The 15,064-nt window shown below is 39.8% G+C and overlaps 1 protein-coding gene and 1 long non-coding RNA gene across 5 annotated transcripts in view; one reads left to right on the top strand and one right to left on the bottom strand.

Moving 5' to 3' along the window:
* The window catches only part of BACH2 (BTB domain and CNC homolog 2), a 304,321-nt gene that overhangs the window by 154,050 nt on the left and 135,207 nt on the right, over positions 1-15,064 (top strand). The window contains exon 1 of one of the 4 annotated variants that reach the window (XM_056566117.1): positions 13,478-13,572. The exons of the other annotated variants lie outside the window; for them this stretch is intronic. The gene's annotated coding sequence lies outside the window, so the exon portion shown is untranslated. Of the gene's footprint in view, positions 1-13,477; positions 13,573-15,064 lie in introns of those variants that run through there. 4 annotated transcript variants of the gene reach the window in all.
* Positions 1-15,064, bottom strand: part of LOC130362120 (uncharacterized) — a 58,028-nt gene that overhangs the window by 2,820 nt on the left and 40,144 nt on the right. Inside the window, exons 3-5 of the long non-coding RNA XR_008891280.1 lie at positions 14,330-14,490; positions 1,993-2,079; positions 602-739 (exon numbers count right to left, since the gene is read on the bottom strand). This is a non-coding gene — a long non-coding RNA (uncharacterized LOC130362120). The remainder of the gene's footprint in view (positions 1-601; positions 740-1,992; positions 2,080-14,329; positions 14,491-15,064) is intronic.

Here is a 15,064-nt window from a genome sequence, read left to right as displayed (position 1 = left end):
GACCAGCCTTTATTCATCTTAACCATAAATTATTGGACGGTTTCAGTTTTTTACCTGTAAATTATTGGAAATTTAAAGGGATTGTCGGGTAGCAGAGAAGATATAACCTGTTCATCCCCCCGATGCTCCACTTGGTACAATTTGGAAGTATAACATGTAATAAATACCTTTTCTGCTCTGTGGACTAGCTTTTTAAACATATGGTATTCTATTGTTAAAATATTGTTCTATTAGCTGAGGAGATCAGGCCCAATAGCTAAAATCTATTGAAAGTTTGATAACTTCTTGCGTGGGAAGACATCTGCCCACTGGTGTGAAGAGTATTCTGCTGAGTTGCCAGATTGCATGCTTGTTCATATATGGTCAAATTGGTGGATGCAACCTTACCAACCAGGATATTGCAATTTTCACTAGTCTACTAGTTGTGCTAAGAGTGTAGTGGTTCTTTATTTTTTTATTTTTTGCTTTATCGTTAAATATTTTTTTCAATCTTTTCACTTATTAGGGAATATATTCTAAATATGAGGACATTATTTGGCCGTGTTTTTGTTAATGGACAGTTGTATGCCTTATTAAAGTCAAAAATATCTTGCTCGTTTACCTTTTGCGCCTTCTAAGTCAACTGAACAGACGGTGCCAGTACGATCAAATGTTTTTCGGTTTCATACTCTCATGAACAGCGTTATCAGCTTTTTCTCTTTTCTTGAAAGAACTTCCGATTTTATTCAAAAGCTGGTTTCTTTTTGACACAAGCGGTTAAAAGAATACCTTTTTAGTACGATATATTGTGATCACATTTTTGGATGCAGTCTATGGAGCTAGTAAATAAAAAAAACCGCAAACTGCCCGTACTGTCTATATCTATGCACAAATAATACATAAGCACATGCATTTAAAGCATTTCAACAAACTTACATCAGTAAAAATAGATTCTGACTCATTGATAGTATGATATTTCAATCATTAGGACTTTTATTAGTCACCGTTGGCTTTGCAGATTACTTAGTGACTCAGTTGAAGAAATGCAAATGAGATTGCTGAACACTCGCAGGAAGTGAGAGTTTTGAAACCTACTTAAAGACAGACCACAGATTTCATTCGTATGATTATTCTTCTGCAGACTCTCATACTAAATGTACTCTTTAAAATGTAGTAGGTCTTTTAGAAAGCTTTTTTATTTATAGCTAGAGCAGAGAATTCATCTTACTGTAAACTTTCAGCCCTGTCTTCCCCCTTTTGTTAGTTTTTATTTGACAGGTACCTGAAGAATTGTCAAGCATCTATCTATAAAACAGTGTTATATCGTAGATATTGTGCAATCCCATCCATTTCCACTGCAGAATATACATTTTATAACTCTCATAAGTGATTAGTTATTCAGCTAAAATGAAAGCAATCTCAGTAGTTTCCCTTCTTGCGATCTGTGTATATGTACATTTCTACTTCCGTGTGCACTACATGCGATGTCACTTTTACTGAAAACCTCAACATGTTTCAGCTCATTTAGCATTATTATAGGAGAGTCATAATACACAAAATTTGCTGTGTATAAAACCTGCAATGTCTTAACTTCACAGCTATAAAATCTTTTATATTTGTGGTCATGATTAAACTGGGACAGAATAGCAGCCCTGGCACACAACCCCCCTTCCTTTCCCCATATTGCAAAAAAACTAAAATTGTGTAATGCTGCAGAAAAGTATGCTTTACTTTGATCACTTTCCTCACCACTCCCTTAAATATGGATATCATGCAATTACCAGAAGAAGAAAAATAAAAGAGGAATCTAAAGTTATCTAATCATACAGTCAAGGACAAAGGGACAAGTGTGCGCTACCACTATAAAAGCACAAAACACACAAAAAACAATCATTTTGCCATGCAGTGACCATGCTGCAGACTATAAAAGATATTACAACACTGATCAGATGCAGTCACAGTCAGATTACATGACAATTATAAGGGATCCAGCCCAAGCTTTTTTTTTTTTACCTTGAAGTTCTGCTGTTAAAGTAATTCTAGAGCATCTTTTCTTAGAGTTCTGTATTGTTCTGTTACCTTCTTATTCCTCATGGAAATCTATGAAAAAATTGACCACAGAATGTTACAATTCCCTTTGCCTCTACAAACTGACCCTGTCCAATTATCACTGGCAGTATCAGACTGTGTAGGGACACCACCTAATGAGCAGAAGATTGGAAACACCCAGATGTCAGGTAAGTCTGTGTATAGCCTAGGACTTTTCATACTTTTTACAGGCGGGCTAAGCATACAGCACAGAGTTACACCCAGCAGACGTCACAGTAGGACTTCCCCGTGCAGTACCCCATAGACGTCACAGCAAAATGTTTGCCTACAGCCCCGTACAGAAGGGGCAGCAAAACTTCCCCCTGCAGTCCCCCATAGAAGTCACAGCAAAACGTTTGCCTACAGCCCCGTACAGAAGGGGCAGCAAAACTTCCCCCTGCAGTCCCCCATAGATGTCACAGCAAAACATTTGCCTGCAACCCCATACAGAAGTGGCAGCAAAACTTCCCCCTGCAGTCCCTTATAGAAGTCACAGCAAAATGTTTGCCTGCAGCCCCGTACAGAAGTGGCTGCAAAACTTCCCCCTGCAGACCCCCACAAATGCCACAGCAGGACTCTTCCGGCATCCTTTCTGCACAGAAGTCACAGCAGGACTCCTTTCTGCAACCCCATCCCCACAGAAGTCACATCTGGACTCCCCCTTGCACCGCCCCTCCCCCAACAGAAAACACAGCAAAACTTCCATCACCCAATAGGCACACCAGATCAGCAGGTCTTCCTCAAGCAATAGGATTGAATAAAGAAAGGCATGTGTCAATAAGGAAAATGGAGGAGAAGGACCTGGGCCAGTATGGTGAGGAAGCAATTGTAAAGGTACTGGGATGGCACGTAGTACAAGCCCTGTAGCCATCAGTCACTGTGCCAGCATGTCAGAATTCTCAGGACCTGTGTATGTGTATAACGACACAGCAGCCACACATATAGACCTCCTGACTCTGCTGAGACTAGTGCAGCACTAGCAGCAGTTTAAAAATATATTTAATACTGAATAAGACACAGGTCTTGAGACTCCTGGCAGGCTCACACAGTGACTAGTACTGTACATGTGTGTCACTGTAGCTAGTTGAGTGTGGTACACAGGTAGCGAGCCTAAAGAGTGGATTACCAGAGTGAAACAGTGAGCCTGCCCCGGAAAACCCCTTTAATTTGTGTTTTTGTGAATATGTTGCCATGAAGCAGTTTTTTGTAATGCTCTTAAATCGGTGCAGAACTGTACTTCTTCCTAGCACTTTGTAGCATCATGATAAAACAATGCTTTCTTTCTGTTATGGATCATGTAAGAAAAAAGTAAAGCAAGGTTAGATGTATACAGTATTTAAAACATATGAATACACGGACTACATAGATACAGCTACCCAATAACGGAGGGGGAACACGCATAGATACCCCTATGTACTCCTAAGATACATGGTTTTGGACAGTGTAAGTGTACACTGCTGTATTATTTAAAACATACATACTTTATAAGTATGTGACTGTATTCTACAATTTTATTTAAAAAAAAAACTAAGTGCAGAGTACAGAGATCTCTCCCATGATCTATTTATACCCAGGACTGTATCTATAACAAGGTGGCATCCTCTATGTCTTGAGGAAAGAAGGTTTCTATACCAGCACAGATGGAGGTTCTTTGCTGTAAGAGCAGTAAGTAATGGAACTCTCTGCCAAAGGAAGTGGTTATGGTGAACTCGATAAAAGAGTTCCAAAGGGGCCTGGATGCATTTCTGGAGAGTAATAACATTACAGGTAATGGATACTAGATTTATAGGGACATTAATTTATTCAGATTGCCATATTTGAAGTCAGGAAGGAATTTTCTCCCCTAGTATGGGGCAGTTGGCATCAGCCTTATAAGGGTTTTTTGCCTTCCTCTGTATAAACTCAGTAGTGACACAATAGGGATATAGATTCATCTTGATGGACACTGGTCTTATACCTTATGAACTATGTTACTATGTTGGAGGGGGTCTTTAGTTAGTTGGCTTTAGTCCCCTAGGGGGTGTACACACTGCTTGAGTTGTTCAAATATGTCCTGGTGCCTCTGTTTACTTAACCTGATAATGCACTGTCCTTCCTCTCCTGATGGTGTGGTGGGTTTGGATTACGTCAAGAGAGGTGGGACAAGCCTGCCATCAGCTGAAGTAAACAAGAGGTTCAGAGTGTCTGCACTGGAGCAGGCAAGGTGAGTACAGTGTAGTTTATTATTTTATTTACCCAGCAGTCAGCATTTAAATTAAATTAGACAACCCCTTTAAAGGGAATGTATTGTCTATTTTCTTTTTAAACCAGATACTCCTAATTTATTTTTTTATTGTTGACTTTTGTTTTTATTCTGTTCTTTATTATGGGGCTACCATCTTGCCTGAGCTACTGTTAACAGTGTTATGAGATATGCTTCACAGCTACCACTTGAAAAATGAGATCCTGTTAACGCCACATGTTCAATGACTTCTATGGGAGAGTTTCTCCCCTACCTACACAGACTAGGAAGGAGCAGTGCCCATCACCTTGTGAATGGTGGATCCCATGTTGTCTATGTAGAAGTTCTACCTTTCATTATAATCATGCCTGTCATGATACTGAGGAGACTGCTGAGAATTGATCTGTACAGAACAGGAAACATCAGTCTATTATGAGGTTTTGTGGCCAAAGTGAAAAGTGCAATATTTTAAGATTTTTTTAAATAGAGATAGGGCTGTGGGAAAGTAAAAAAAAAAAGATAAATAAAAAAAAAAGATAGAGATATATATATATAGAGAGAGAGAGAGAGAGAGAGAGAGAGAGAGAGAGAGAGAGAGAGAGAGAGAGAGAGATTGTTAAAACTTGATTTAAACAATAGGTTATTTTCATATGACACATTCCCTTTAAAACATTTTGCTATTTAAAATACTTTGTGTTTTTTTTATTATATGAATCTTTTTCTACCCTTTGCCTAAATGCCAAACCGCTTTTGACCTTACTTGGCCTGCAGAAAAGAATGAGTCAGAGAAAGCTGAGCATTGTATCCAGATATTCTTTATGACACATATTCTTCAGCATAACAGAACAGTCATCTTTTCTTTTCCAGAGATTCCTTACATGGCATTCAAGCAAAATATGCATTTAAAGGGGTACTCCACCGAAAAACATATTTTCCCCTATTCAAAGGATAGGGGATAAGATGTCTGATTGCAGGGGTCCCGCTGCTAGGGACCCCCGCGATCTCCAGCACGGCACCCCAGTCATCCGTGCACGGAGCGAACTCCATTCTGTGCCAGATGACGTGACTACAGCTGCCACGCCCCCTCCATTCATGTCTATATACTAGCCATCACACCCCCTCCCATAGACATGAATGGAGGGGACGTGGCGTGATGTCATGAACATGGAAGCTCCAAGCTTCCGTGTTCGGGATGCTGCTGCCGCTGGCCTGGAAATTGCGCGGGTACCCAGCTGCGGGACCCCCTGTGATCAGACATCTTATCCCCTATCCTTTGAATAGGGGGGTAAGATGTTTTTCGGTGGCGCACCCCCTTTAAATAGTTGCTATAACATATACAGTTATGAGGAGGTAGGAGGTGGAAGTCCAAAGACAACTGGTGAATGATTATAATCACCCATGAATCACAGTTTGTTTGTTTTGTTTTTTACATTACACATCTCATTACTTAGTATTGAAAATATATGCTCCTTACACCACCTTAGTTCCCGATTGAAAGGCCTCTTTGATGTAGAGTTCATGTTTGGCAAGTCAGAGCTGTTTTGGAGGCACTAGGGGGAACTACATAGTATTAGGCAAGTGGTTTTAATGTTCTGGCTTACCAATGTACATTCCACCATTCCACTTTTATGTGGAAGTACTCTGTTTACACTGTACATATGAGTTGCTTTACCAATCTGTATTACCTACTTACTGATCACATTTTTACATAGTTCTACATTGATAAGACAAAGTTTGTCAAAGGGGTTATCCCATGAATCACTTAAATACCAAAAGCCATTAAAGGCTTTTAAGAATGGTTTTAAGGTAATTTGGAGTATTTGTAGCATGAGAAAAAATATATATTTTTTTCTTTTTTTTATGCTTCAATTTCCCCCTTTTAGTGCAATTGAATTTCTATGCTGCTTGGGGTGGGTCCTAAACAGAATCAATCTCCTTCCACCTCTGGCAGCTGCCAATAAAGTCACATATGATCCTTTTTACTTCCCTTCAGAATATTTCTTCTCTGATAAATTGCAATGCTACTGCAGAGGGCTCTGGTCTTTCCCTGACAGGCAGGGCAGAAGCTATTTTCTGTTGGTTGCCCTGCAGTGAACACAGGCTCATGATGTAGAGAACTGACTGTTTGTCAGAGTGACTGAGCATATGTGTCCACCAGCTCAGTAGGTTGACGTGCACATTGCTTTACACATTGAATTCCATGATGCCATACTATATGAGTAAATGTTGTATGTCTTCACTGGATAATTTAACAGCATGTCAGTGGCAAAAGTGTAAGTTTTTAGGATTCATGCAATAAATATAATTATATTTAATGGGGGAACAAAAATTTTAATGCTAGTTATTATTTAATAGTGTATTTAACCAGTATACGCACTGCCACTTGTTTCACAGTCTATGAGCTGATGGAAATAGCTAAGCTGTGTTCTAGTGCTCAGCTGGGATTTCAGCAATCTTACAATTTACCTCCTAGTCTGTGCATAGGTGAATAAATGTTGTTTGACCAAAAAAAAAAAAAAAGTTTTAATATTTAAGACTAAACTTTATTTTCTTTCACAAAATGTTGCTTTTGCTTTGAAGAATAGAACATACTTCATTCAGGACTAATATGTGCTGCTGATTGCAACACCATAGAAGTGTATTCCGAAGTCTATGTATGGTAGAGAGTGTAAAAGGGTGACGTAAACCTGCTCTTATCCACACACATGTGACTGTCAATCACACCTTCCAAGAAATGAGTGACATTGCAAAAGAAGCTCTTGCCTATCATTTTCATCTGTCATCCCAGTACTGACGTCCCTGGTGTAATTTCATCTTGCTCATCTAGCTGATCTCTTACTCACTGAATGTAGTAGACTTCTCAGTCAACGTATTTTCATAGGTTTGATTCTAATGTGGAGTCAATTTTGTATCGGCTTGAAATGCAATCGTGAAAGGACCAATCTGAGTTATAGGTAATAAACTGAAGGAAAATGAGCAAATATATTATTATTATTATTATTATATATAAATATATTATTATTATTATTATTATTATCATTATATATTATTATTATATTGTGTAACCAAATAGAAAAGAATTTTCCTACGGCACTTCAGATGGGCAGGATCACCGGTCCCTGGTCTAGGAAAGTGCTTTGCAGATGTGATGGAGGTGGTCTGGTTAAGATGAGCACAAAATACATATGAGTGAAGAAAAGGAAAACTGGCCACTCACCATGTTCATCTTTTTCTTTTATTGCATAAAATGCTCACATACAGACATAAGGGAGAAGGAAGCGGCAACAAGCTCCGTTTCGCACTAAGTGAAGTGCTTCTTCCGGCCAGAAGGCCGGAAGAAGCACTTCACTTAGTGCGAAACGGAGCTTGTTGCCGCTTCCTTCTCCCTTATGTCTGTATGTGAGTATTTTATGCAATAAAAGAAGAAGATGAACATGTTGAGTGGGCGGTTTTCCTTTTCTTCACTTATATATAAGTATTGTGCTCCTCTCTCAAGCCAAAGCAATCCGTTACAAATCCCTTCTGCTGGGTAGGAGGCTCTTTCACATTAACCAGTGCAGGAAGCAGAAATGATATCTGATGAGAGAGAGTATGGAACATATTGAGGGATGAGCATTTATTGTTACTTTGGTGCTTAGGCTGGTGGCAAATGAGGAACCCAAATGCAGGTTTGGAATGGCAGTTTTTTTTTTTGTCAAGAAAAAAATGAAAATTAATCATTGACTAATAACCATTTCTCTGTATGGTTAGAAAAAAATTCTATGCTACAAAAAATGACGTGATGGCAAAAAGGGAACCAATCATCACAAATGAGTCCTTTTTCAATATTTATATTATTGTACATTTAATTTCAGCTTTTGATGTTAGGCATATAAGATTGATGTCATTAAAGGGGTTATCCAGGAAAAAACTTTTTATATATATATATATATATATATATATATCAACTGGCTCCAGAAAGTTAAACAGATTTATAAATTACTTCTATTAAAAAATCTTAAAGGAGATATCCAGTGGTGACTCAGTGGTGAGCAACTTATCCCCTATCCTAAGGATAGGGGATAAGTTGCAGATCGCGGGGGGTCCGACCGCTGGGGCCCCCTGCGATCTCCTGTACGGAGCCCCAACAGCCCGCGGGAAGGGGGCGTGTCGACCTCCGCACGAGGCGGCGGCCGACACGCCCCCTCAATACAACTCTATGGCAGAGCCGAAGCGCTGCCTTCGGCAATCTCCGGCTCTGCCATAGAGATGTATTGAGGGGGCGTGTCGGCCGCCGCTTCGTGCGGGGGTCGACACCCGCTATCTGGGCCGACAGCCGGGGCCCCGTACAGAGAGATCGCAGGGGGCCCCAGCGGTCGGACCCCCCTCGATCTCAAACTTATCCCCTATCCTTAGGATAGGGGATAAGTTTTTCACCACTGGACTACCCCTTTAATCCTTTCAGTACTTATGAGCTTCTGAAGTTAAGGTTGTTCTTATCTGTCTAAGTGCTCTCTGAGGACACGTGTCTCGGGAAACGCCCAGTTTAGAAGAGGTTTGCTATGGGGATTTGCTTCTAAACTGGGCATTTCCCGAGACAGGTGTCATCAGAGAACACTTAGACAGAAAAGAACAAGCTTAAAGGGTAGCTCCCACCATCCTCTTTTTTTTTTTTCTGTCCCTGCCTATTGCCCATCTATCCCTAACCCCCTCCCTGCCTTTATTTTTTTTTTTTATTATCTTAAAAATGGCATTTTGTCTGCCTGGTAGTGTGCTCACTACCAGGCAGACTTCCCCAGCAGGCACCACGTCACTGATGCCTGCTGGGGGCCGAGTTCCGCCCATAGTTCTCAGGACAGGGTGCCTCCAGCTGTTTCACCACCACAACTCCCAGCATGCCCTGACATCTATTTGCTGTCAGGGCATGCTGGGAGTTGTAGTGGGGAAACAACTGGAGGCACCCTGTGTTGGAAGACCCCCCCCCCCCCCCCCTCACCTGTGCCGGACCATGAGCGGGGGTCCATAGCAAGCAACAAGTGTATACCCGGCTTCCTGTCATGCCCGTACACTCTGGAAACTGTCTCTATGTTTCTGGAGGATTGAATGTCCTCCAGAACCATAGAGAGAGTTACCAGAGTGTAGGAGCATGACAGGAAGCCGGGCATACACTTGTTGCTCCATATAACGAGCTCCCCCCGGCAATGACAGGAGCAGTGAGGAGGCGGCGTATCCCCACTGGAGCCGGGGCTGTAAGCAGAGGTAAGAGCCATGTTCCTCCCTGCTGCAGGGAGAATATGCAGCAGGGAGGCGGCCAGTGTGTGAGTCCAGGGAGCCAATGCGCAGCCCTGGATTTCACTGTGCTCGCTCTCGCCTGTTTGATTGACAGGCGGGAGCGAGCACCGCAGTGACTAGAATTTCGACTCATTTGCCAGGCTCAAATGAGACGAAATTCTGTAGTGACGTCACTGCCGAATGCATTCGGCCACTAGGAGGGCGACCCCTAGTAGCCGAATTTAAAAGTGATTTTAAACTGGTTTAAAATCACTTTTTTTAATTAAACTATATTAGAGATATGTTGTAGTACTTAAGTACTACAACATATCAATTTTTTTATTTCATGACAGTGCCCATTTAACTTCAGAAGCTCATAAGTACTGAAAGGATTAAGATTTTTTAATAGAAGTAATTTAGAAATCTGTTTAACTTTCTGGAGCCAGTTGATATATAAAAATTTTTTTTTCCTGGATAACCCCTTTAACCCCATTATAATGTATCTGTTTTCCTGTTCTGCACATATCAACATGGCACATGTGCTCACTGCCTGCACCTTAGCATCTTACTACCTGTTTAGCCCACAGCCTTTTGACACATGCATTGCAATGTGTACATATGCATACATATTTTACATGTGGCTTCTAACAACTTCTAAATATGCTCTCTCAACCAGTAGTTTCAGACACTGACACATCCTATGCTCTGCACAGTGCATCTATTTAGAAAAATCTCCTACAGTATGAATTAGCCTCTGTATCTGGGTAAGTGATCCCGTTACCCTCCTGATTAGCAAGGGTCTTGAAATTCAGGCTCCCCCTGGCTAAGGAGAAGGCCATGAATTTATGTGTTAGAAAACACTCTTATAGTTCTAGAAATGTCATTATTGCACAGATAATATGCTATTAGCACACCTTCGAAATATTCTGTCATGTCCATTATTTTTACTTTGCTTTCATAGCTATGGTGAACGTTACACAGGCTGCGTGACAGCAATTGTGGCCACCTGATCTATTAGAACTAGTCGGCAGCAACAAATAGAATTTGATGACCATTACTATCATTTAGTATTGTTCTGGTGAAGGAATTCATGCAGCTATACTGCCCAAATATCTCAACGACTATATTATCATATCTGTTTATATAGCTTTGCACATTTCACTATAACATTTATATTAGGTCTTGTCATGTGAGGATCAGAATCCAAAGAATTGTTTCCGTAATTTCTTAGAGCTACATTTCTAGACGATCTCTTAGAAAACTCTTAGAAAAGATACAAACAGATGAACTATACAACAGTGTCCCCACCCCCCATATGTATTGCCTGTACACAAATGTAGCATGATGTGAATGTGCCATGAATACTGATGCCCCTCCAGACAGTCTATTGAGATTTTCTTTGTCCACAGACTTTTAATCCTTTTCTGTTGTTAGTTAGCATGCAAACATTGATTCCAGTGTATAGGGAAAGGAAGTACAGGTACATTAGCTGTTGGCTGTCATTCTGAAGCCTCTCTGTTTTTATCAAATTATTTTCCTCAATGGAGGATTCTCACTAAAGCATACACAGTACATTTAGCTGACAAATATGTGAAAAGAAAATGCTAATTCATCTGTGACTTTTTCACACTGCATTTTTGCCTTGCGATATAACACATGTACAGTCTGTGATATTCAAAATAAAAAAGGTATGTATTTTAGTACAAAGTACCTAAAATAGTTCAGTTTGTTAAACATATATTATGATTATGTGCAATGTTTTACATAAAATAGTGTAAAATAGTAAGTATGGAGGTTCTTATTTTTGCTGCTACCACTGTGCTTTCTCATGATAAACCTCCTTTTGATATAACATTAGTCTTGAATTGAAACTCTAAGGCCATGTTCACACGTCAGAATAGCCATGCCGGATTCCGCATTGGATTTTGGCACGAAAATACCGCTGCAGCAGAGTCCTGTTGAATTCAACAGGATTCTGCTGCTCTGTGTACACGGTGGAATTTCCATGCCAGATGTTTCTGGCACGGAAATTCTATTTTCCATGTCAGCATAAAGAGTGAACACGTCCGCACGGAATGCATAGTCGTCTATGAGACAGCACATTCCTGTGCGGTCCTAGCACCGGCATATTATGCTGGTGCCCCGCAGTTTCTTTAATGTCTGCACGGAGATTCTCTGTGCGGACATTCCGGCGTGTGAACATAGCCTTAGGCTACAGCAACAAACTATCACCCATAATACCATACGTGTGGAGCTCTAGCCTTACAGAGACTGAAGCTCTAGCCTTACAAGACTGAAGTCCACGTATTGCCGTAATTCCAAGGTTGCGCGCACTGATTGTAGAACACAATAGTATGTATTGCCGTAATTCCAAGGTTGCGCGCACTGATTGTAGAACACAATAGTATGTATTGCCGTAATTCCAAGGTTGCGCGCACTGATTGTAGAACACAATAGAACACCTTATTATTCCTATTTTACTGCAGTTTTTTCTTTTGATTTTACAATGTGTCAACCCAGCCTTACTGTATATCACTTTAAATAAAGGAGACACACTTTGACCCAGGGAACACTGGGTAAAATATTTACTTAAATATATTGATCCTTATTGCATTGGTTGATCCTGATGAAATTGTGTCGATGATTAAATAATGATCGATCACGTGCTCTTTTATGTTATACCTGTTATTTTAAAGAAACAACTGGCTTAATGTTACACTATTGAAGTAATACTAGACTGTACAGCACACAACAATTTAACCCCTTAGTGACCAAGCCAATTTGGGCCTCAATGCAGAAATAGTTTTCTTTATTTTATTCAACGTCACATTTTAAAACTTTATTTTTTAATGGCACCATTTTGGGGTTCATATAACTAATTGTTTAAATTTAATTATTTTGGGGGGGAGGGTATTGAGAAAAATATCAGTGAATTTATTTTGTGTTTTTTTTCATGCACTGTGTGGTAAAAAATCACATAATTCATTTTATAACATAATTAGTTTGATTGCAGACATTTGTTGTTGTTTATTTTTTTAAGCAGTATGACACAACAGAATTATTTTTTTTATGAAAAAATATATAAATAAATATAACGATAATAATAATGAGTCGCCACATGCCATTGTTTCTTGACGGAGCTTGGTAGTGGATTGTTTTGTTTTTTATTTACAGAAAAACATGTAGTTTCTATGGTTATAATTTTCAGGCACTTGAATTTTAATTGCTAAGACAACGCTCACATTGCCGCTAAAGGTTGGGAAGTGAAGTAGAGAAAAAAATGCTTCATATCCAATCTTTTTTTTTTTTACTCTTAACTCCCCTAAAATAACAGACACCTGACAGACCCCATTGAAGTTAATGGGATTTGTCTGGACCCAGTAGTCCCTGTTGTGTAAAGTGTCCATTTGACTCCTTTGTTTGGTGGACCCTAAATGAGATGTAGCCTCACTTTTCCATTGTTTTGAAAGGCAGATTAACAAAATACTGCCATTTTCTCCTTGTTGTTTTAAATATTTTTTTTTACAGCCTTCACTGTGCAGGATGAAATATTTTTATAGTTCAGGTTGTCATGGATGTGTAGTGATACCAAATATATATAGGTTTTCAAATTATTTTATGTATTATACTAAAATGTATTTTATTAACGAGTCCCAGTAAGGGACTTTCACCGATGATCTTATGATCTCTGATATATATAATACACTACTGTTGCAGGTCAGTGTATTATGTCTGTCGAACTTATTGGAAACACCTTGGCACCCACCGAGCGTGTCACCGGGCTGCCCTTCAGGGAAAAGGGCCCCTCAGTACTGTTTTTGACCACGGCTTATAACTGGTTTAACTGCCAGAAACAGAGGTTTCTTTGTTCCTGGCAGTGAACGCAGGGCCCTGGCTGTCATACTGACAGTTGAGCTCATGCCTTCCCAGCATGGGAGACCCAAACCGAGCGGCTTGGCTGCAGCCATAAAAAGGCGATAGCCTGGCCAAAGCCCCCTTGAGTGAACACCAATGGGTGCTCATTAAGGCATTATGTAAGCATTGAAGATTTTCTTCTACACCAGTGTTTCCCAACCAGGGTGCCTCCAGATGTTGCAAAACTACAACTCCCAGCATGCCTGGACAGCCTTTGGTAGCCTTTGGCTGTCCTGGAGGCACCCTGGTTGGGAAACACTGTTCAAGACCAATGATTATTGCGTCTTTACACCTGTTTTAAATTCTGCAAATGTTTTATTTTCTTTTTTTAAATATTATAATATATGAGAAATAGACTTGTGCATATGCCTTTCTTCCAAGTCTATTCTCATTCAAAGCGCAGGTAAATTCAGTAATGCCACGTGGAATCCTGTGATTCTGATGACATTTTTTCTCGCATCAACAAATTACACTGTAAGCTCTGCCATCTCCTGACCACTAAATCTGGAGTGTCACAGCTACAGTTCACTGCCTAGTTTTCTGTCACTGACATTTGTCTGTTGCAGCATATTGTGGTCATAGAAGTCAGTATTTAATGCCAGATGTAGGTTGTAAAGCAGTGCATTCATTTATGTTTGGTGTTGGGAAACATGGGTTTTGTTGGCATTTTATTATCAGGCAAGGAGAAGAAATATGTTTCCCAGTTAATAGTTGCAGGGAGAGGTATTCCTATAGAGTTTTCTGTGGTTTTCCATGACAACATTCATAAGGCTATATATTAGGCTTGTGATATTATCTCCATTGTTTCTATAAGTGCACGAGTCTTGATACATGTAATTTGACAAAAATGGAGATGCTACTAGTTTCTCTGGTTACCTGTTTCCTTAGATATCTTCTGTATTTCCTGCTGGAGCTGCTGTGTGCCCAACACTTCGTTTCGGAGATCATTGCACATAGCTATAAGCCTTGTAATCAGCACAACACATGCACACATCTAGTGTATCTTGTGCTCCAGCTTGTAAACACAGATGTTTAACCTAATGTGAAAAGATGAAGGACATTATTTAGAAGGAATTAGGGTCCATATGCAGCAATCCTACATGTTTGTTGGTTTGTTGACTAATCTTCTATGACTACAGAGGATAATCAATAGACTCCTCAGACATCTATTATCTGATATGATAAAAAAAAAATGCTAATTTTATCAGATCCAGCAAAATATGGTGAACTCTCATGACAGCCTTACAGCCTTGGATTAGGATTATGATGTCCGAGATAGTCCATAGTTGTAAGACAATCAGGAAAACAATGCGCCCTGCATAAGGTCACCCCCTGTAGCATGTGAAAATATAGCAACCTTTCAGACTGATTCTAGAGAGAGAATGCGATTCATGGTTTTCTGTATCACTGGCTGCATTCACACCATGTTTTTGCAATACAGTTCCTGTACAGGTTTTTGATAAAAAACAAAACAAAAAAAAAACGCATTACTAAAAATCGAACTAAACTGTATCAAAACGTGTGTACAAATTTTGACCCCTATACGGTTAAAAACGGTGTAAGGTTTGAAAAATGATGTCTGGTTGCATCCGTTTTTAAAAAAAACGTATA

This window comes from Hyla sarda, chromosome 3, assembly GCF_029499605.1.
Source record: "Hyla sarda isolate aHylSar1 chromosome 3, aHylSar1.hap1, whole genome shotgun sequence".
Taxonomy (NCBI): Eukaryota; Metazoa; Chordata; class Amphibia; order Anura; family Hylidae; genus Hyla; species Hyla sarda.
Note: the sequence above shows the minus strand (reverse complement) of the source record. Positions and strands in the feature narration are given on the sequence as shown.